Source organism: Sapajus apella, unplaced genomic scaffold (assembly GCF_009761245.1).
Source record: "Sapajus apella isolate SASKATOON/1434 unplaced genomic scaffold, GSC_monkey_1.0 scaffold64, whole genome shotgun sequence".
Taxonomy (NCBI): domain Eukaryota; kingdom Metazoa; phylum Chordata; class Mammalia; order Primates; family Cebidae; genus Sapajus; species Sapajus apella.
In genome coordinates, this window is record NW_022437004.1 from 1,101,826 (window position 1) to 1,126,337 (window position 24,512).

Genomic DNA, 24,512 nt, shown 5'->3' on the forward strand with positions numbered 1-24,512 from the left:
TACTTCTGTCAATTCATCAAACTCATTCTCAGTCCAGTTTTGTTCTCTCACTGGTGAAGCGTTGTGTTTCTTTGGAGAAGAAGCAGCATTCTGGTTTTTTGAATTTTCAGCCTTTTTGAGCTGGTTTTTCCTCATCTTTGTGGATTTATCTACCTTTGGTCTTTGATGTTTATGAGCTTCGGATGGAGTTCTATGTGGATGTCCTTTTGATTGATGTTGATGCTATTCCTTTCTGTTTGTTAGTTTTCCTTCTAACATTCAGGCCCCTCTGCTGCAGGTCTGCTGGAGTTTGCTGGAGGTCCACTCCAGACCCTGTTTGCCTGTATCACCAGTGGAGGCTGCAGAACAGAAAAGATTACTGCCTGTTCCTTCCTCTGGAAGCTTCTTTCCAGAGGGGCACCCCCCAGATGCCAGCTGGAGCTCTCCTGTATGATGTGCCTGTGAAGCCCTGATGGGAGGTGTCTCCCATTCAGGAGGCACGGTGGTCAGGGACCCACTTGAGGAGGCAGTCTGTCCCTTAGCAGAGCTCCAGCACTGTGCTGGGAGCTCCACTGCTCTCTTCAGAGCCAGCAGGCAGGAACATTTAATTCTGCTGAAGCTATGCCCACAGCCACCCCTTCCCCCAGGTGCTCTGTCCCAGGGAGTTGGGAGTTTGATCTGTAAGCCCCTGAATGGGGCTGCTTCCTTTCTTTTAGAGATGCCCTGCCCAGAGAGGAAGAATCTAGAGAGGCAGCCTGGCTACAGTGGCTTTGCTGAGCTGTGGTGGGCTCTGCCCAGTTCCAATTTCCTGTAAGCTTTGTTTACACTGTGAGGGGAAAACTGCCTACTCAAGCCTCAGTAATGGTGGATGCTCCTCCTCCCATTAAGCTTGAGCATCCGAGGTTGACTTCAGACTGCTGTACTGGCAGGGAGAAATTCAAGCCAGTGGATCTTAGCTTGCTGGGCTCCATTGGGGTGGGATCCACTGAGCAAGACCACTTGGCTTCCTGGCTTCAGCCTCCTTTCCAGGGGAGTGAATGATTCTCTCTCGCTGGCACTCCATGTGCCACTGGGGTATGAAAAAAAATACTCCTGCAGCTAGCTCAGTGTCTGTCCAAATGGCTGCCCAGTTTTATGTTGAAACCCAGGATTCTGGTGGCATAGGTACCAGAGGGAATCTTCTGGTCTGTGGGTTGCAAAGACCGTGGGAAAAGCATAGTATCTGGGGCAGAGTGCATCATTCCTCACAGCACAGTCCCTCACAGCTTCCCTTGGCTAGGGGAGGGAGTTCTCCAACCCCTTGCACTTCCTGGGTAAGGTGACTTCCTACCCTGCTTCAGCTCGTCCTCCATGGGCTGCACCCACTGTCTAACCAGTCCCAGTGAGATGAGCTGGGTACCTCAGTTGGAAATGCAGAAATCATCTGCCTTCTGTATTGATCTCACTGGGAGCTGCAGACCAGAGCTGTTCCTATTCAGCCACCTTCCCCATATTTAACCATTTTAAAGTGAACAATTAAGTAGGATTCATAATGCTGTGCAACTACCACCTTTATCTAGCTCCAAAACATTTTCATAACCCCAAAAGGAAACCATATATCCATTAATCAGTTACTCTCCATACATCCTCCACCCTGGGGAAATGAAACCATATTTTGTATGATTTCTTTTTCAGTTAATTTTTCACACCTCTTTACTCCCTACTGAGTTAAGACTTTTTAATACTGAGAGATTGTTTCTGGCTCCATCCACATTCATTCTGTGCAATGTTCTACATTGTGGGCAACTAATATCATCTTTTTTTTTTTTAAACTTCTATAATGAACACCTAAATTCCAGATTATCTGATGTAGTAAGACATTTTTGTGATACTTATGGCATAAAATTTGTTAATTATAAAAGTAATTTCTGTGTGTTGTGAACATTTAAATATTATACAAAGTAAAACATGAAAATCTCTCATAAATCCCACATTTATCAAAATACCAGTAATAAAGTGCTGTGTAATATTTCAGCTATTTCTTGACTCAGTTACATGCATACCCCCCAAAATTATATTATAATTGTATCAATAAACAGTTTTATGACTTGTTCATTAATTTTATGTTTCATTTATTCATGTATTACTTCAATCAATATTAATTATTGAGTGCTAATTACATGCTAAGATTTCTTCTAAGAGATAAGGATACAGAGGTGAAAAAAAAAAGTCAGCATTTGTCGGATTGTTCTTTGAAATAAGAATATGTCATTTTATTACCTAGATGCATCATGATTTAAGACAATTTATTTTTCTACTGATGAACAGAAAATATTCTTTTAACTGACATTTATTGAATATTTACCACATACCAAGCAGTAGACTGAGATACGTACATGTCTTTCTTGTTTTTTAACTAAAACTCAAATAAAGTAATATTTAGCTTCACTTCTATAGTACCAACATAACCTCTCTTTCATATTGGAAGGAAAGTTGGGATTTTGAAGGTCTGTGAGAGAAGCAGTCTTAATTATTCCAACTATGTTCTCAGGACTATGGGGAATATATTTATCCATCCCTAAAATATTGTACAGAAGAAGAAATAATCAAAATAATTAAAATCTTTCTGGCCAGGCACCAATCATTCAAATGGACACCTGACCAGTGAGAACGGATAGAAGCTACAAAAAATGAATGCTTATCAGCTTAGGTATATATCCTAATATGCACTGTAGGAATATCCAATCCTCAGTTTGGTTGAGTCTTTTCTGTATCTTTTTTTGTGTGGTTTGCTTATTTGTTTTGTTTCATGGGAAATGGGCAATATTTGTGCTTTTTCATTTACATATTTGGCTATGTGGAAACCCAAGGGAATGAATCATTCTGGTTAGCTGAAAATTTTAATCATTTTTGATGGAAATCTTTCTAAAATGGATTTCACACTTCCCTGCCTTCTTAAACAGAGTGGATGGAATGTAATTAATCTTTTTTGATGACTTGGTTTTATCATTATGAACATTAATGACTGTGTGTGCTATTCAGAAATGATGTCCTCAACACTGATGGTGGTATGCAGGATGGTCTGGGGTCCTATCAGTCTCAGAATATTTGTCTCTAGGTTATATTCTTCCCTTACCAGTGGACCATCAGTTGTCACTTCTGCTGACAGTGAAGCAGCACAGTATGGGTGCAAAAAGGTAGGCTTAGGAGGAAGAGGAAGTTGTATTTGAATCCCCGCTTTTGATTTCGGGATCAATTAGTCTCTAATTTCAATCTCTTAATCTGTAAAATGATCACCATAACCCACTTAACAGAAATATAATAAAGATTAAATGATAGGTCTCATGCATAGTGCAAAATAAACATACGTTAGCCCCTGTCCCCTGTCAGGGTGCTGACTTATAAAAATATATTTTCTGACTACATTGCATGTTCTACTTTGCTTTGGGACTGAAAGCTAGGCAGTACAATTGATAGGATTGCATGCAAAATACGATTAATAAAGTTTTGGGGGGCAAGGTACCAAGATCTCCCAGTTTTATTCCAGATAGACTGTGATATCAACTTTGAGTCCTTAGAAATAGTTACTTCTCCTTTTTATTTTTGTTTTTTGAGATGGGGTCTTGCTCTGTCACCCATGCTAGGGTGTAGTGGCACAATCATGGCTCACTATAGCCTTGATCTCTTGGGCTCAAGTGATTCTCCCACCTCAGCTTCCCAAGTGAATGGGACCACAGGCATGTACAACCATACTCTGCTAATTTTTAAAGTTTTCATAGAAATGAGGTCTCACTATATTGCCTAGGCTGGTCTCAAACTCATTGGCTGAAAGGATTCTCCCACCTTGGCTTCCCAGAGTGCTAGGATTTCAAGTGTGAGCCACCACACCCAGCTGCTACTGTTACTTCTTGACTCCTAAGAAATGTTCTGCCTCCACAAAATAGAGTGCTAAAGGGAAAAATGAAGCTTAGGTATTTTGAAGTCCATATATAATATCGGTAATGTTTTACATCAAGTGAGTATTTAATTTTAAATATAATAATCAATGAAGATCCAATGGGAAAGTGACATTTGAAGAAAGACTTAGACAAGTGAACCATAGATATTTGGCAGGAGAATCTTTCAAGCAGAGGAAATAGTAAATACCAAAGAAGGCAGGAAAAGACTTGTGTTCAAGAAATGGCAGAGTCCCAGAGAGTGGAACAGAATAATTATGTCAAATGTTGATAAGAGCTAATGACAAAATCAAGCAGAAAGGGGCATTGGGAGTATCTGGGCTGAGGTGGAGGATGAAGTTAAGGTACAACTTCAAATAGACAATTACATTAAAGGTGATTGGTCTAAATGCTCCAATTACAAGACAAAGATTATCAGATTGGATAAAAGTATAAGGTCTTGGTTATCCCTATAAGAAACACACTTTCAATATAAAGACACAAGCAAATTAAATGTAAAGAATGGGAAAAACATATGCGTATCACGCTAGCATCAATCAAAAGAAGTTTGGAGTGATCATATAAATGACAGACAAAGTAGATCTTAGAGCAAAGATTATTACCATGGATAAAGAAGATATTTCATAATGAATTAAGTGTGAAATAATGAAGAGGATATAAGGTCCTAAATATTTATATATCTAATAACAGCTATCCTTAACACAAAATCTATAGAATTTCAAGGAGAAATAGACAAACGCATAATTATAGGCAGAGATTTTGATACTTTTCTCAATAATTGATAGAACAAGTAAGTAGAAAACAAGTGAAGATGTAGAAGATTTCAAAAACATATCAACAATCTAGATCTAGTTAACATTTATTATTCAACTGTCTTTGTTTGTTTTTGTTGCTATAACAGACTACCACAGACTGAGTAATTTAGAAAGAAATAAAAAGTTTAGTTAGCTCATGGTTCTGGAGACTGGGAAGTTCAAGAGCATGGCACTGGCATCTTTTGAGAGACTTCTTGCTGCATCATAACATGGTGGAAAGCATCACTTGGTGAGAGGGCAAAAGCATGCATGTGTGTCAAGTCAAATGTCTCTTTCTCTTAGAAAGTCACCAGTCCCATCATGGAGGCCCCACCCTGATGATTTTATCTAATCCTAATTACCTTGCAAAGGCTCTATCTCCAATCAACATATGAATTTGAGGATTAGTTTTCAAACATAGCGACACCCTGCCACAAAACAGAATATACTTTTCCCCCCATTTCACACAGGGGATTTACCAAGATAAGTCATTTGCAAGGCAATAAAACAAGTGTTAAAAAACCTTAAAAGAATTAAAAGCATACAAAGTATGTTTTCTGATTACAATGTAATAAAAGTAAATAATGGAAAGATCTCTGGAAAATCCCCAAATAGCTGAAACTAATCAACACAATACTACATGGATCAAATATGAAATCAAAAAGGAAATTAGAAAGTATTTTGAAATCAATAATCATGAAAACACAGTATATCAAAATTTGTGGGAGGCAGTAAAAGGTGTGTTTAGAATAAAAGTTATATCCTGAAACACATAATTAGAAATAATAATAAAAGGTTCCAATCACTAGTCTTAAAGACAGTAGGAGAAAAATATAAAACAAAGTACATTGAATAAAGAAAAGTGGTGATTATCAGAGTAGAAGCCAAGTTAGAACATTTTAATAGAAAAAATTCAATAAACCAAAAGCTAGTTGTTTGAGCAGATCACTAAAATTGATAGAATCCTAACTAGGTGATTAGGAAAAACATAAACGATACAAATTACTAATATCATGAATGAAAGAAGTGACATCACCACAGATTCCACAGATATTAAGAGGATCACAAAGTGAAAGAAATTAGGAAATTTTACTCTTAATAAATCTGACAACTTAGATAAAATAGAAAAATTTATTCGAAGTAACAAACTATGAAAGTTTAAGAAATAGGTAACTCACATAGCCCTATATATATTTAAGGAATTGTTATGCACTTAAATATCTTCCCACAAAGAAAACTACAAGCCCAGATGGTTTTATTGGACCACTGATAGAAGAAATAATACAAATTTAAGAAAACACTTCCAAAATACAGAGGAGAAGAGAAAGGAATACTCTGAACCTATTTGAAAGCCAGTGCCAATACCAAATAGAAAAAAAAAAAAAGGCTACATATCAATATAACTAACAAACAGGTCCAATTTTGATTATTGCAAATTTTAACAAATTTAATCCAAGAATATAGAAAAAGGAAATATATCATGACCAAGTGGGATTTATGTCAGGCATGCAAGTTTGGTTTAACATTTGAAAATCAATGAATAGAACTCATTATATTAGCAGACTAAAAATGAGAAATCATATAATTATCTCAACAGACCAAAAAAATCTTTGAGCATATTCAATATCCATTTGTAATAATAATAATAATAATAATAAAAGGCTCAGCAAACTAAGAATAGAGGAAACTTATTCAAACTGTTAAATTCCATTTGTGGAAAATCTATATCTAACATCATAATGATTTTTAATAATGAAGGACTGAATGCTTTTCACATAACATCAGGGACAAGAAAAGAATATGTACTATAATTACTCATATTTAAATTTTATAGAGGGCTTTAGATAGAAAAAGCCCTTTTTTTTGGAAAAAGGAAAAAGACATCCAGATTGGACAGGAAACAGTAAAACACTTCTTATTCACATATGAAATGGTTGTTTATGAAATCCCATGGAAACACAAATTAATTAGGAAGGTTGCAGGATACAGGATCAGTATACAAAATCCCTGTGTTTTTATATGTTAACATCAAGCAATTGAAATTAAATTAAAAATCTGTGTCACAAAGCATACAATGAAATATGAAGATATATATACCAAAAGATGTAAACGATATTAAAAACTAGAAAACATTGCTAAAGAAGACATAAACAAATTGAGAAATATAGATTCACAGACAGAAATACTTGATTTTTCTAAGATGTTATCTTCAAATTTATCTAGATATATAATATAATCCTAATAAGAATTTAAGAATAATTTTTAATGTTAAAATTAACAAACTGATTCTAAAATTCATATGAAAATGCAATGAACCTAGAAAAGCCTGACCAACTCCAGAGAAGAATGAAGTTGAAGAACATACAGTACCTGACCTCAAGGCATCATAAAGTTGAAGACGTTATTACAAATAGCAAGACAGTGTGGTATTGGTGTAATGACGACAAATATATCAATGGAAAAAAACAGAGCATTTAGAAACAAACCCACACTTATATGGTTAATCAATTTTTGACCAAGGGGCAAAGGTAATTCAATGGGGAAAAGATAGTCCTTTCAACAAATAGAACTGATTGAATAGTCACATGTCAAAAAATAAACTTCGATTCATACACCACCCTATGGAAAAAATAACTAAAAAATGGGCTATAGGCTTAAATAGTCCATATGGAACGCAATGGTGATGGTTATTACTGTCAACTTGATTAGATTGAAGGATCCAAAATATTGATCCTGAGTGTGTCTGTGAGGGTGTTGCCAAAGGAGATTAACATTTGAATCAGTGGGCTGGGAAAGCAAACCCACCCTTAATCTGGGTGGGCACCATCTATCTGATCAGCTGCCAGCACAACTAGAATATAAAAAGCAGGCAGAAAAATGTGAAATGAGACTGGCCTAGCCTCCCAGTCCACATCTTACTCCTGTGCTGGATGCTTTCTGCCCTTGAATGCATCAGACTCCAAGTTCTACAGTTTTGGGACTCAGACTGGCTTGCTTTACTCCTTAACTTGCAGACAGCCTATTGTGGGACCTTGTGACTGTGTGAGTTAATACTTACAAATTCATATATATATATATATATATGTATATGTGTATATATATATATCTTAATATATATACTCATATATATTATATATACTCATATATATTACATATTATATAGGATATAAATATATCCTATAAGTTCTGTCACTCTAGAGAACTCTAATACATCAAGACTATAAAAGTCCTAGGAAAAAAACACAGGAAAAAATAATGTCTTGGCTTAGATAAAGATTTCTTAGGTATATTAAATGCATAACCCATAAAAGAAAAAAATGAAAAAAATTGGACTTAGTTAAAACTTAAAACTTCTGCTAATGGAAAGACAGTTAGGAATGTGAAATATGATATAGACTGGGAAATATTTCTCAATAATGAGAAAGCAAACAGTCCAGTAACATATTGCAAAATATTTAAACAGATACGTCACTGAAGAAGCTATATGAATGGCAAGTAATCACCATATACTCAACGTTTTAAATCATTTGGGTAATGCAACTTAACACCAAAATGATATATTTCTAAATACCTTATAGAACGTCTAAAATTAAAACACTGATCAATCAAGTGTTCATGAGCATGTAAAGGAATGGAACTCTGCTGATGGGAATGTAAAATGCTCCAATCACAGTGGAGAAGTTTAGTAGTTTCTTTAAAAGTTAAACATATTCATATATGACCCAGCTATTCTGCTTCTGTGTATTTACCCAAGAAAAATTAAAGCATGTGGCCATATATAACTTATATATAAATATATAAATGTTTATAGTATTTTTATTTGTAATAGTCCCAAAGTGGAAACAACTCACATGTCCATCAACAGGTAAGTGAAAATACAAATTGTAGTATATCTATACAAGTAGTATTGCTGGGGAATACCACTCAGCAATTAAAAAGGATAAGCATGCAAAAAACCATGGATTAGTATGGATTAATTAACATAATCAACCTAATCATGCTGCATGAGAGGATCCAAGCACCATCCCCTACAAGAATACATATTATGTAATATCATTCATGTAAAATTGTAGAAAATCCAAACCAACGTGTAACAAAGAAAGCATATAGATGGCCACCTGGGGACAGGTATGTAGGGGACAGGGATATAGGGAACAGAGACGAACATGGGGATTACATTCGGGCAGGAGGAAACTTTCTGGAGTGGATATATTTACTATCTTGACTGTGGTTATTATTTCACAGCTGTTTATATGTCAAAATTCTTCACATTTTGCACATTAAAAATGTACAGTTTATTATATGTCAGTTAAACCTCAATAGAGATATTGAAAATTTTTAAATATAAAATTAGAATAAAAGAGGCATACGATAAGAAAGTATATTCTAAAATTTTCTTGATGACAGATATTTTAGAGTATTTAAAAATTAGGCAAGCAGTTTAATTTTAAAATTTTCTTTTAATAACTACTGATGAAAGGTTTAGTTTGTGCAAGGTACTGTTCTAAGTGCTTTATAATTTTTAACTCATTTAGTCCTTATCATAATTCTATCACGTAAATAAGGCATTATCCATACCCATTAGACATGTGAAGAAATGGAGACACTGAGAATGGCATAGTTTGTAAATGCAGAGCTGGGATTTCAACCCAGGCAGTCTGGCTCCAGGGATAGAGCTCTATTTAATCTTGCTTATAAAGAAAGAGTTTATTTTGACAACTTCACAGATTCAGTAACTGTACTATAGGGTTTTACTTTCATTTTGTTGCCACCACATTTTTTTGAATAGATTTTTGCACACAGGTTGAATTATTTACTGCCTTTTATAGGATCACACTTTAGCACATACTAAGCACTGCTTTGATTAGCACACACTGTCCTGCCCACCAGGCCCCTGCCTTAAATACCTCTGTGTCTCCTGATTCTTCACTTCTTTTCCAAATTGTTTCCATTCTACAAAGCACAAGCCTTCAGGTTTTTAAATAAATACAGCAACACGTCACTTACCCTCATTTCCATCGAAATTTGTTTCCCCCATTGTAATGTTTCCTTGGCATTTATTATCCAAATAAAATTATTGAATACCTGATTGCATATTGCTTCTACTGATTCTTGTATAGAGAATGTAAATTTTGTGTTGCCAATTAGATTACATGTCTTCAAAATCAGAAATCAAGTCTTTACCTTTGCCATTCATATGCAAAAATACAAGTTTTTGACTCAGAATTGCCAACTTCTCTGTACTCACAGGAACACACATGCCCCACTTAAAAATACATTCCTACTGTCCTTTTTAAGCACTCATAGAGAATAAATAACTCAGAATACGAAGGTTGTCAATACATCCATTCCTACCTCCATTGCTATCTCTAAGATTTGCCCAGGGTGGGTAACAAGAGATGGCCACTTGAGTATGAAAAACAGAGGTTAAATGAATTGTGTTTGAATTCTGAAAATGGCACACTTTATTGGTTAGGGCAAATTCCAAGTTTCGTTCTTCTTTAAAGAATGTGACATTTGTACTGAACTGATGAAGAGTGGGTGTGTGTGGCAGGGGGGTCCTCTTGGAATGGATAAAAATTCATTAAGCTAGTTCAGTAGGGAACACCAGGATCCACATTTTACCCAGTCCTTCCTCCTCAAATAGTTTTCATTAACTCTCTGAGTTCTAAAACCAATTACTCTTATTTTTTCATTACATGTTTCATATAATTTATTGTACATAATAAATAGTTTGCAAGAGTTGGGTTTATGAATAGCTTGAAACAGGTTTTCCATGTCCAAATCAAGCTGCCATAGTAACCATTTTTCATTTCTGCCAAACGTATGGTCTTTTCCTTTTTTTCTGCCTTGAAATATGTTGTTTAAAAAAATCCCAAATTATTCAGGAAAGTTGATCAGGTTTCATTAAAATAATGACTTCATTGTTAGCAAGTGCTCATTTCAATCTCTTATTAAATGACTTTCTTGCATTATGAGTATCAAACTAGAAATATTGAGGGAGCATTAAATTTTGATTTAGTGATATTTATCACAAAAATAAATTAAAACACATTTTTGTTCTCCTCTCATCTCTCCATAAAAGAACCCTCTATCCTTTCAAACAATAGAGCAGAAGCAAGGCCAAGTTAAGATTCTGCCAGCATAATCCATGTAAAAAAGTCCAGGAGGACAATAGAGTCACCTGAGTATTTATATCCAAACAACCTCATGAGCGTCTATTTCTTTGGCAAGGAGGATTTAAAGCTTGTTTCCACAGGTGTTTTTCTAACTTCCCATTTTTATAATCTTTTGCCTTTTTTAGTAACTAGCATTGCAAGTCAGAATCCTCCATCAAGTATCCAGTACCTCCTAAACAAATCTACACATTCCAAAAGCCAACTCAATTCCATAAGGTTTACAAAACCTGCACTCAACAGCCATTTACCTCAAATCCTCAAGCAAAAACTACCTTCAGAAGTTACTGTGATATATGTCCATTACTACAGCAAATGTCATGGAAGTTGAAGGGAGTGACAGTGTTTTGGCAAGTAAAGAAATATCTGCTTTTATGGAGACACTCTTTATGTTAATGATCTACTTTTAGGGATTCTTTCTTTTTTCCTCATTAGAATTTTAAAATGTTTGGCTACCTGTTTTTGTTCTTTCAATCTTTATAAACTAGTGTTTAGCTTAGAGAAAGATTATTTATTTATTAATCAGTCGTGATAATATTCTTCAACTCAGCAGCATCGAGATGTACAGAATTTTACCATGCCTATTAAAATGCCTTGCTTTAAAGTATTTAAGGAAGCCTTATTGTTTTTCAGTACATGCTTTAGATTCTTACATGTCTAACCTAACTGTAGTTTTACAACTTATTTCATTTATTCAACAAATATTTAATGAGTGATTTCTCTCTGCAGTATCATATAGATTCTATGGAGTCATATACTTGAGAGTAAAATCTGAACTCTATCATCAAGGATGTAAATTAAACATAAAGATGAAATGGAATATAATGTTAAAGCCAGATTGTGTAACACTTTGAGTGAGAAACCAGAGTTTGGATTACACCACCACTATTACTACTACTGCTATCATTCTTACTCTTACAATGACTACTACTAATTATATTTTAAAACATTTTTTGCAAGCTTCAAAAACCAACTGCAGATAGTTTAACTAAGAAAACAGGTGGTAAGCAGATCTGCTGGAAAGTGCTATATATCTCATGGAATCTAAAGAAGAGATTAATAAGCTTTGAGTGTAATAGGAGCCAGGGGCTCTTTGGAACTTGAATTGTAAGTTTCTGAATCTTGTCTCTTGATTGCTGTCACTAAAATGAAATAACTCCCAGCTTCTAGTGTAAGGTTCTTGAGTCACAACCCAAAATTTGGGAGAGCAAATCTACTTAGTTCAGCTTGAATCATCATCTAGTCCCTACTAGCTATGGTTAAGTGGGCAGGTTCAAGTATTATAGACATTGTTGAGGTCCACTCCTGGGTATTGGGTGAGTGGAGTTGAGGGATGGAAAATCACAGTGAGGTAATTAACGGAAGATGGTTTCTGTAATACAACCATCATTCTCTAGATGAGGCCCCTCACTGTCAGGTCAGAGCTCAGCAATGGAAAAATGTGCAAAGCACAGTGCCATTTCTCACATACCACCTCAGATAATCCCCCAAAGCCTAATGCAGTAGATTACAACTCTCAACTTGCCTATAAGAAAATTGAGATTTAAGGAGAATAATAGTCAATAAGTAGTAGAACCCAGATCTAAAGTTTGCTCTTTCTGGCTGCATAGCCTATAATCTATCCCTTATCTGATGTTGTCAGTCCAATAGATTAACATAGGGATTGAGTTTGGTGTCTCTGTCCCCAGGAGATTTCCGTCCTCAATTCTTTATTTTGAATACATGAAGAGTAGATTGATTGAAAGAGTAATTTAAGGAACCAGTAAACATCGGGTTTACTAGTACCCTAAAAGTACTTCACTTTTCTGGTCATGTTCTAATATGAAAGGAAAGAAAATGTGTTCCAGGTGTGTATGAGTGTTTCCCCAGTGAATCTATATAATGCATTGTGCCTAGATGTAGAATAAATGCTGCTATTATATTGTATTCCAGTGCATCATGAATAGAACAGAACTTTTTGTGGGAAACCAACCACCACTTACACTGTTTCTATGGAAAACTCTAAACATTTGACTGAGAAATAAAGCCTGAGTATGTATATGATTAGCCAGACAGATACTGCCTGTAGATGATTTTCTTCTGGACACAGAATAAAGCATTTGTTTCTCTAGTGAGTTGAAAAATGAGACATAATCTATATCTCTTTTCCAAACAGAGGAGTAAAAATTCCCAGGGAGCCCTTGGAGGTGGAGTGAGGACTCAGGCGTTGGGAAGGTAAATCCAGGACAGTAATGAGTTATCTGTACATGTTTGCAGAAGGTAAGGTAACACTTTGGGTCTGGCACTCGAACTTGTTAAACAAAGCCCAGTTTATTACCCAGCAAGGGTGGGGTAGATGGTGAGGGTGACAGAAACGCGAAGAGCAAGCAAACTTGTGTTGGCAATGGCTTATTCGTATTCTCAGGTTATTACTAAGTCTTAAATTCACAAGTGTCAACTGAAGAAGCACAGGTTCATAAATTTGGAAAGGAGAGCTTTATTTCTCATAAAGGGTTGCAGCCTGTAGGCAGCCGTTCTGACAGGCCGGAGAAGTGTGGCCTCCAGTCAGGAGGCAGAAATAGGCACTTAAACAGTAGAAAGAATAAAACGGGGATTTATGCTGAATGGCCAAATATACATACTCAACAACTTATAGGAGGAGCTATGAATATTCACAAAGGGGAGGCACAGGTATGCGTAGTAGGTTAATAATCACGCAACGTGTATCCATTTGGGGTGGACTTAACAACTAAATGTATTACAATTAGGCCCCAATACTTCAAAAAATGAGCAGAGGACATGAAGGGCCTGTGTACACAGCTTCTGTAGACTGGTCAGAACTACCCTGGGGTTGGTGTTCCCTTGTCAGGAAGAAAAGATGGTTGGTTGTTAAGCTCCTCCCCCAAAAAAAAACACAAAAGGGAGGGGCAGCATCAGGTTGTTGGCTGATAGCAGAGGTGAAACGAGTCTTTTTAAAAAGGGCTGCTTTTGGTTTAAGTCTTACGGAAGAAAGCCTAATGACAATTAGCTGTTATATTGAAGTGTGTCCAATCTCTGATCAATCATGGCTGGAAACAGTTTTTAAGGTTTCTCTGTAGTCCCCTTGGCTGAAAGAGGGTCTATTCAGTCAGCTGAAGGGAGGTTTATTTCAGTTTTATTTCTCGCAAGTTAAGGACTTTCTATGAGGAAAGTCATCCTACATTTAAATGCCACATAAAATGGAAATTCCCATCGGGTTTAGCATGTACCACCTATAAAAAGAAATTGTGAGCTTATCCTTTGTGTAGTAGACCTATTCTTGAAGTAAATCCTTTATGAAAGTATTGATGTTGATTGCATCTCTTTTGGGATAATTGTAGGCGATGAATCCTTTAAATAAATGAAAAAGTTTTGTCCTAGATGGGGGCAGAATTCTAGTTTGGCAGTGGAATTCTCAGTAATGGGAAGACGAGCTAGACTCCCTGTGATGAATAAGTCAAACTGACTCTATCAAACCTGATTGTTTGCCTCCGTTAGTCATGATGTCTTTATAAACACTGCAAAAGAGTTGAGGAAGAGCTAAGAATGCAAAAATATCCAAATTTACATTGATGACTGAATTAATTAGGACACGACTAATTCAAAAATTCTGCTAACAAAAATAGGAGCCGGTGGGAAAGTAAATGAGCTCTCCTATCACAGAGGGAAACACTTTCAGACCTTCTCATCTTAAATTCAGTTTAAATACAGCCAAAACATAGTCCCGATTACTTTTCTTTGTGATCAGAGAGTGTGCTTTTGACTAATTCTGGCTTGGTTTCTAAGAAGATTTTGGTGCAATAATAAAGAATTGTTTTCCCAGAGATGCACAGAATGTACCCAAATGGCTTTGGTGCTAAATGGCTCAGGCAGAAGGGCGAGGCACCTCCACTTGTCAGGTCAGAGTGGGAAGGAACAGTGAGCAACTGCTCACATTCTCTCACTGTACGCATGATGCAATCCCCTCTTAAGGAGAAAGAAGGAGAGGGAAGCACAGGGAGAGAGGAAGGGAGAGATTAGAGAAGAAAAAAGAAAGATAAAGGGATAGAAATTAAGAAGAAATTTGCTCTGGACACTAAATGTTAACATGCTGTGCTATGGGAATATTCCCTCCCCAATTTTTAGGATGTTAGAAAACTATCCCTTTTTAAAGGAGAGAGAAGCTTTCTGAAAAGCTAAAAACATCTCCCAAGAAATTGGCTACAACTTCCTTCACACAGACACACACACACACACACACACACACACACACACACACACACAACAAGTTTGAAAGATACGAATAGTCACAGGAGGAATATTTTATGGAACAAAATATTTATTCTTGTTTCACTTATGAGGATATCAAGACAGAAAATTGTCTCTGGAAGAAATCATGCCTCTGAAAGATATTTGAAGATCAAAGTTTGCCTGACATATCAACCAACTCACTAACAATGAAAAATGTGAAATTTTGTTTTGAAAGCCACTGATTTTTCTTTTATCAATTTGGCCCTTTTGTCTCACAAAATATATATGCAACTATAATAAAATGATCTTAAAACTTGAAACTTGTAATATGATCAGAGAATTCAAGCCCCACATGGAATACTAGGAACTTAGTTTCCTTGACATACTTCTGACAATTTTTTGAAACAATGAAATTTATCTCATACTAAATGCCACCAATCTTCCCATTTATATATACAATGCATGCTAAATTTTTGAAAAAAAAAAAACTTCTGAATAGTATAATATCTTTTTGTGGCTCAATTTCTTTTCAGTTGATGATGAGAAAATCAGAAATACATTATTCTTACTAACTTGAGCTGAATGAAAGTCTTCATTTAAAGTAACTTAATTATATACAGAAAGTATGTAATAAAATAATGACCTCTATTATGAATCATAAGTAGCAATCAAAATAACGATCAAATCAGATAATAAGTTTGATTATGTGTAGAATTCCTCTTTCCTTAGGTATGTTATTACTCCCAGAACAGGATGGAAACAAAAGGACTTGGCTGGAAATAGGCTGTCTCTTGATCACATGCTTAGTGCAGTTCTCCGTGCCCAGTACATTCTCAATAAATATTCAGCGATGATTATAATGAGTCTTCTGGAAAACTACAATGTGCAGGTATGCACAGATTTCAGATTGGAAAAAAATTGGCCAGTGCAATTGATTGTATATGAAGAAAAACTCGATATCCAATATCCATCACGTAAACCGTGCACCCAGAAAAACACAACTGATCTATGCTTTTTTCTTTCAAATTTTTTTTTTTTGGCCACCCTACATACTAAATGGAGACCCACTGGACACATGCATCACTTGATCAAATTATTGAGGGGAAGGAAGAACATCAACCGTGTTGCCAATATTTCTGGAAGGTGTACCTTGTTTCCTGAAACAGGTCTTTGACTTCTAACTGTTCTTTTCCAAAGAATTGCCCTATGGAGACAGTACTTTCGAAAGTCTTGAGATTACTATTACTGCGCCAGACTTTGGTCCATTCTGAAGTTAGAAAACAAAGTTGCACATGCTGTAAGTATGTATGTTAAGGAAATAAATGCTGAATTTAAAAAATAATCAAGCATGAAACAGCTCTGATTATTTGCAGACTGTGAGGGTATCTGGGAAAAGTTTAATATTAGGCCAGCGGAAAAGTGGGCCAGTTATTTTGTTCCATTGCCACAGCTTAACAACCGCACCTCCAGCAAATGTGAATCATAGCTCCCCAAAGGGGAAAAAGAAAAGAGTAGATGGTTGGATTGTTCAGTGTAGGAAACAGGAAGTCAATCTCGACTTTTAAATTTCCTTCACCTATACTTTTCTACATCTAATCTGTGACCACGTTTTTTCTACCGTCTAAAAATATTTGAAATCTTCCCACTTCTCACTAGCCTGCTGCCACTTTCATTCCTTATGGAGAATATGCAATAAACATGTAACTGGCCACCTACACATGTCTTTAACCTCTTTAAATTCATTTGACTCTCTGTGGTCTGAGCCATCTTTTTAAGTATATGGACATAGTCAACTTACTTATATAAGGCACTGTTGTAGGGACTTTATACATGTTTCTTTTACTCATTTGAGACTCTCAAAAAATTCAATTTGATAAATGTAATTATACTAACTTCCTATTGTTTCTGTTACAAATATGATAAACTTGCTGGCTTAAAACATAAGAAATTTATTACCAGAGAGTTCTGGAGGCCAGGAGTCTGAAATGAGTCTATAGGGTTAATATGAAAGCATTAATACCCTCCTTCCAGAGGTTCCAGGGGATAATCTATTCATTGATTCTTTCAGCTTTTGGTGGGTATTGGAATTCCTTGTTTTGTGACTGCATCTGTCCAACTTCTGATTTCATTGTCATACTGCCTTCTCTTCTGTAATGAAATCTTCCTCTGTTTCCCTATTATAAGGACACTTGTGATTACAGTTAGGGCCCACCTTGATAATCCACATGATCTCTCCATCTCAGTATACTTAATTTAATTGCATTTTTTTCAACAGGTAAAGTACTACAGGTTCCAGAGATTAGGACCTGGATATCTTTGGGGAACTATTATTCAGCCTGGCACAATAGTTCTTTGTTTTCACATATGACAATAGAGTTTCAGTGAGTTAGGTATCATGCCCAAGTTTATACATTCAGGAAGAAGCAAAACATATTCAAACCCAAGTCTTTTTGATCCTAGAATTAACGTTCATGTATAATGAAGAAACTGGATGTAGTAAGCTTGAAGGAGAAAAATGGAAAAGAGGCAAAGAGAGATATCATTATTACCTCCAAATATTTGAAAGAACCATCACATGTTAAAATAGCTAATCATAATAGCTAATATATATTGAAGGCTTATATATGCCAAGAGGTGTCATAAGCCCCTTTACAAGTATTAACTTATTTAACGTTTACAACTCCAATATAATTTCCATTATTAGTGGTTAAATTGATTTTTCAAAATGTCATAGCTATTAAGTGATGGATTGGTATCCGAACACTTGTTGTCTGGCTTCAGAGCCTGTGCTCTAAGCCTCTCTGAGATGTACTGATCTCATCCTATAAGTTCTGGCAGAAAGAACTTAAACGACTGGAAAAAAGTAGGTAAAGACAAATATTTAGTTCAGTGTTAGAAGAACCATTAACAATTGGAGATGTTCAAAAATGAAATGGGTCTCATTTTGAGATAGAGTGGTCTCTGTCACTGGGAATAATATAAGGATTGATACTGCCTCTCCTACATATTGAAGCCAGTGATAATGAATTAAAGACAAGTTAGACTGATAATTTCAGTTACTTTCAACTTTATAAGCTATGGTTTTAGAATTTCATAACTTCAAAGGCTTATCATCAATATGGAGCCATTGGTAGATGAATGGTAGTGTGCTTTAGGATGATTAATCTAGCACAGGGCCATCATGAAAGTGAATAGAGAAAGAGTAGTTTAGGGAGAAATCATGTAGGAAATTATTTTATATAGTTAATAGAGGACTTGAAACAGTGATGTGAGGATGAAAAGAAAGGGATTGTAAATATAGTCAACTGATATTTGACAAAGGAGCAAAGACAATGCAATAGAGAAAAGATAGTCTTTTCAACAAATTGTGCTGGAAAAACTATCCACATGCAAAAGCATTAATCTAGACAAAGATCTTATACCTTTCACAAAAAAATGACTCAAAATGGATCATAGACCTAAATGTAAAATGTGAGAATATAAAACTCTTAGAAAATAACATAGGACAAAATCTAAATGACAGTGGATATGACTTTTTAGATACCACACCAAAGACATAATCCATGAAAAAAACTAATTGATAAAGTCGACTTTGTTACAATTAAAAACTTCTGCTCTGTAAAAGACCCTGTTAAGTGAATGAGAAGATAAGCCTCAAACTGGGAAAATATTTGCAAAAGACATTCTCTAATAAAGGACTGTTATTCTAAATATGCAAGGAACTCTTAAACTGCAACAATGAGAAAACAAAGAACCCAATAAAAAAATGAGCAACAGACCTGAACAGAAAATTCACCAAAGAAAATATACAAATGGAAAGTTTGCATATGAAAAGATTCTTGACAAAATAGGTCTTTAGGAAATTGCAAATTCAAACAACAATGAGATATTACTTCACACCTCTGCTAATAATCAAAATCCAAAACACTGACAACAGCAAATGCTGGTGAGTATGTGGAGCAACAGGAACTCCCATTTATTGCTAGTGGGAATGTAAAATGGTATAGCCACTTTTGAAGACAGTTTGGCAGTTTCTTACAAAACTAAATGATACTTTTACCACTAGATCCCACAGTCACACTCGTTGCTATTTACCTGTTAGTTGAAAACTTATGTCCACATAAAAGCCTGCTGATGGATGTTTATAGCAGCATTATTGATAATTGCTAAGACTAGGAAGTAACCAAGATGAACTTCAGAAGGTAAATGTATGTATAAACTCTGCTATATTCAGAAAATGAGATATTATTCAATGCCAAAAAAAAATGAGCTATCAAGTCATGAAAAGACATTGAAGAAACTTAAATGCATATTACTAAGTGAAAGAAGCCAATCTGAAAAGATTACATCAATGATATGACATTCTGTAAAAGACAAAATTATGGAGACTATAAAGCTATCAAGGGGGGAAGGGATGAATAGGTGCGGCACGGTGGATTTTGAGGGCAGTGAAACTTCTATATGGCACTATGGTGAATATATGTCATTATATATTTATTAAAATCCACAGAATATATAACACTAAGAATGAACCTTAATGTAATCTAAGAGACTTTGGGTGATAATGATGTGTCAATGTAGGTTTATTAATTATAACAAAAAGAAATGTAAAAAAGAGATTCAAGTGAGACATTGAAGAAGCAAGATTCTGAGTTTTAATCTAGGCAAGAGAATGGAAATGGGACAGTGATCTACATGAAAAGTCAGATGTTTACACCTTCTTCTAGACAGAATGGTGGTGTCATTGGTAAAAATAGAGAAGTCTGAAGTCAATACTTTTTTTAAGGAGGAAACAGTAATCTCGGTTTTCATCATCAAATTTAAGGAATAAGCAAGATATCTAAATGATTGTTGTAGGTAAGGACTAGAACTTGAGAAGATACCTAGGGTTACATGTAAAACTTTGGCGATTATTTAGACAGTAATTCTCTGAAACAATTAGCTTTCATTAAATAGATTTCATTTTACATGCCTTATCCCATTTAATTCTTGCATCAACCCTATAAAGTAGATATCATTGTCTGGTTTCATAGATGAAGAGACTTAGACTAAGAGAGGCTAAATAACTTCCCCGAGTTCATATAAGTGAATTGGAGCAAAAACTATACGCCAATTTGTATACTACTATAAGAGTAGGTACTGGCAGACTTCTGCCAAGATGGTCGAATAGGAACAGCTCTGGAGTGCAGTTCCCAGTGAGAGAGATGCAGAAGGCGAGTGATCTCCCCATTTTCAAGCAAGGTACCAGGTTCATTTCAATAGGACTGGTTGGATAGTGGGTGTAGCCCAAGCAGGGCAAACTGAGGCAGAGCAGGGCACTGCTCCACCTGGGAAGTGCAACTGGACAGAGGATTGAAAACTTTACCCCCTTAGCACTCCAGTTCAGATACTGCACTTATCCCATGACCATTGCAACCCACAGTCCAGGAGAACACCGCCAGGCTAAAAAGTGCTGTGAATTACCAACACAGATTGAAGCAACAGCCCGGCTGGCCTGGCACCACAAGTTGTTGGCACAGATCTGGGTAGCTTTGAGTAGCACCAAGAGCACCTGGAGGACAGATCTACCTGCGCCCAGGAAGAGGGAGAGCTGAAAGCAGGAAGACAGGTGATACAGCTTGGCAGGCCCTACCCTCCACAAAGACCAGCAAATTGAAGCCCTCTCACTTGAGAGTTTCACAGCCAGCACATCAGTCTGAGCTCAACACGGGACAATGGAGCTTGGTGGGGGGAGGGGCATCTGCCATTGTGAAGGCAGGTCTAACCTCATCTGTGTAAGCAAAAGCCAGAGGAAGCCTACACAGCAGTCAGGTTGAGTCCGAGGCAGCCCAGCAGTGCCTCTGCAGGCAGACAGGGACAGAATGCCTCCTCAAGTGGCTCCCCGAATAACCAAAAAAATGCCTCAAACAGGAGAGCTCAGGCAGGTACCTTTCTGTGACAAAGATACCAGAGGAAAGATCAGGCAGCAATCCTCCTCACTGCTCTACACCCTCCGTAGGTGATTCCCAGGCAAGCAAGGACCTCTAGCAGTCCTATAGTAGAGGGGCCTGACTGTTAGAAGGAAAACTAAAAAACAAAAGACACAGTTTCAACATCAACAGAAAGGACATCTACTCAGAGACCCCATCCGAAATCACCAACTTCAAAGATCAAAAGTAGATACTCATGATGATGGGAAAAAACATCAAAGACAAGAATGCCTCTCCTCCTCCAAGTGATCACAACTCCTCACCAACAAGGGAACAAAACAGGATAGAGAATGAGTTTGACAAATTGAGAGAAGCAGGCTCCAGAAGGTGAGTAATAACAAACTCCTCTGAGCTAAAGGAACATGTTCTAACCCAATGCAAAGAAACTAAAAACCTTGAAAAAAGTTAGGTGAAATGCTAACTAAAATAACCAGCTTAGAGAAGAACATAAATGACTTGATGGAGTTGAAAAACACAGCATGAGAACTTTGTGAAGTATACACAAGTGTCAATAGCTGAATTGATCAAGCAGAAGGAAGGATGTCAGAGATTGAAGATCAACTCTATGAAATAAAATGAGAAGGCAAGAAAAGAGAACAAAGAGTGAAGAGAAATGAACAAAGCCTCCAAGAAATATGGGATTATGTGAAAAGAACTGATCTACACTTGATTGGTGTACCTGAATATAACAGGGAGAATTAATCCAAGCTGGAAAACACTCTTCAGGATATTATCCAGGAGAACTTCCCCAACCTAGCAAGACAGGCTAACATTTAAATCCAGGAAATACAAAGAACACCACAAAGATGCTCCTCAAGAAGAGCAACCCCAAGGCACATAATCATCAGATTCACCAGGGTTGAAATGAAGGAAAAAATGCTAAGGGCAGCCAGAGAGAAAGGTCGGGTCACCCACAAAGGGAAACTCCATCAGACTTACAGTGGATCTCTTGGCAGAAACCCTACAAGCCAGAAGAGAGTAGGGGCCAATATTTCAACATCCTTAAAGAAAAGAACTTTCAACCCAGAATTTCATATCCAGCAAAACTAAGCTTTATAAGTGAAGGAGAAATAGAATCCTTTATGGACAAGCAAATGCAGAGAGATTTTGTTGCCACCAGACCTGTCTTACAAGAGCTCCTGAAGGAAGCACTAAACATGGAAAGGAACAACCAGTATCAGCCACTGCAAAAACGTACCAAATGGTAAAGACCAAGGATGCAGTGCAGAAACTGTGTCAACTAATGGGCAAAACAACCAGCCAGTAACAAAATGGCAGGATCAAATTCACACATAACAATATTAATGTTAAATGCAAATGGCCTAAATGTCCCAATCGAAAGACACAGACTGGCAAGCTGGATAAAAAACTAAGACCCATTAGTGAGCTGTATTCAGGAGACTCATCTCACATGCAAAGACTCACATAGACTCAAAATAAAGGGATGGAAGAAGAATTACCAAGCAAAGGGAGAGCAAAAAAAAGCAGGGGTTGCAATCCTAGTCTCTGATAAAATGGACTTTAAGCCAACAAAGATCAAAAGAGACAAAGAAGGACATTATATAATGGTAAAAGGATCAATGCCACAAGAAGAGCTAACTATCCTAAATATATACACACCCAATACAGGAGCACCCAGATACATAAAGCAAGTCCTTAACAACCTACAAAGAGACTTACACTTCCGCACAATAATAGTGGGAAACTTCAACACTCCAATGTCAATATTAGGCAGACCAACATGACAGAAAATAAACAAGGATATCCAGGACTTGAATGTGGATCTGGACCAAGCGGACCTAATAGACATCTACAGAACTCTCCACCCCAAATCCACAGAATATACATTCTTCTCAGAACCACATTGCACTTACTATAAAATTGACCAGATAATTGGAAGTAAATCACTCTTCAGCAAATGCAAAAGAATGGAAATCATAACAAACAGTCTTTCAGCCCACAGTGCAATCAAATTAGAACTCAGGATTAAGAAACTCACTCAAAACTGCACAACTACATGGAAACTGAACAACTTCCTCCTGAATGATGACTGGATAAACAATGAAATGAAGGCAGAAATAAAGATGTTGTTTGAAACCAATGAGAATGAAGACACAACATACCAGAATCTCTGGAACACATTTAAAGCGTGTCTAGAGGGAAATTTATAGCAATAAATGCATACATGAGAAGCGAGGAAAGATCTAAAATTGACATCCTATTGTCAAAATTGAAAGAGCTAAAGAAGCAAGATCAAAAAAACCTCAAAAGCTAGCAGAAGACAAGAAATAACTAAGATTAGAGTAGAACTGAAGGAGATAGAGACACAAAAAATCCTTCAAAAAATCAATAAATCCAGGAGGTGTTTTTTTGAAAAGATCAACAAAATAGCCTGCTTGCTAGACTAATAAAAAAGAAAAGAGAGAAGAATTGAATAGATGCAATAAAAAATGATAAAGGGGATATCACCAATGATTTCACAGAAATACAAACCACCATCAGATTACGTACTACAAACAACTCTATGCACATAAACCAGTAAACCTGGAAAAAATGGGTAAATTCCTGGACACTTGCACCCTTCCAAGACTAAACCAGGAAGAAGTTGAAACCCTGAATAAACCAATAACAAGGTCTAAAGTTGAGGCAGCAATTAATAGCCCACTAACCAAAAAAAGTCCAGATCCAGACAGGTTCCCAGCTGAATTCTACTAGATGTACAAAGAGGAGCTTGCACCACTCCTTCTGAAACTATTCCAAACAATACAAAAAGAGGGAATCCTCCCTAACTCATTTTATGAGACCAACATCATCCTGATACCAAAACTGGCAGAGATACAACTAAAAAAGAAAACTTCAAGCCAATATCCATGATAAACATTGATGCAAAAATCTTCAATAAATACTGGCAAACCAAATGCAATACCACATCAAAAAGCTTATCCATTACGATCAAGTAGGCTCCCAGAGATGCAAGATTGATTCAACAAATGCGAATCTGTAAACGTAACCCATCACATAAACAGAACCAAAGACAAAACCACATGATTATCTCAATAGATGCAGAGAAGGTCTTCCACGAAATTCAACAGCCCTTTATGCTAAAAACCCTCAATAAACTACCTATTGAAGGAATGTATCTCAAAATAATAAAAGCTATTTACGACAAACCTACAGTCAATATCATACTGAACGGGCAAAAACTGGAAGCATTCCCTTTGAAAACTAGCACTAGACAAGGATGCCCTCTCTCAACCCCTATTCAATATAGTATTAGAAATTCTAGTCAGAGCAATGAGGCAAGAAAAAGAAATAAAAGTTATTCATTAAGAAAACAGGAAGTCAAATTGCCTATTTGCAGATTACATGATTGTATATTTAGAAGACCCCATCGTCTCAGCCCCAAATCTCCTTAAGCTGATAAGCAACTTC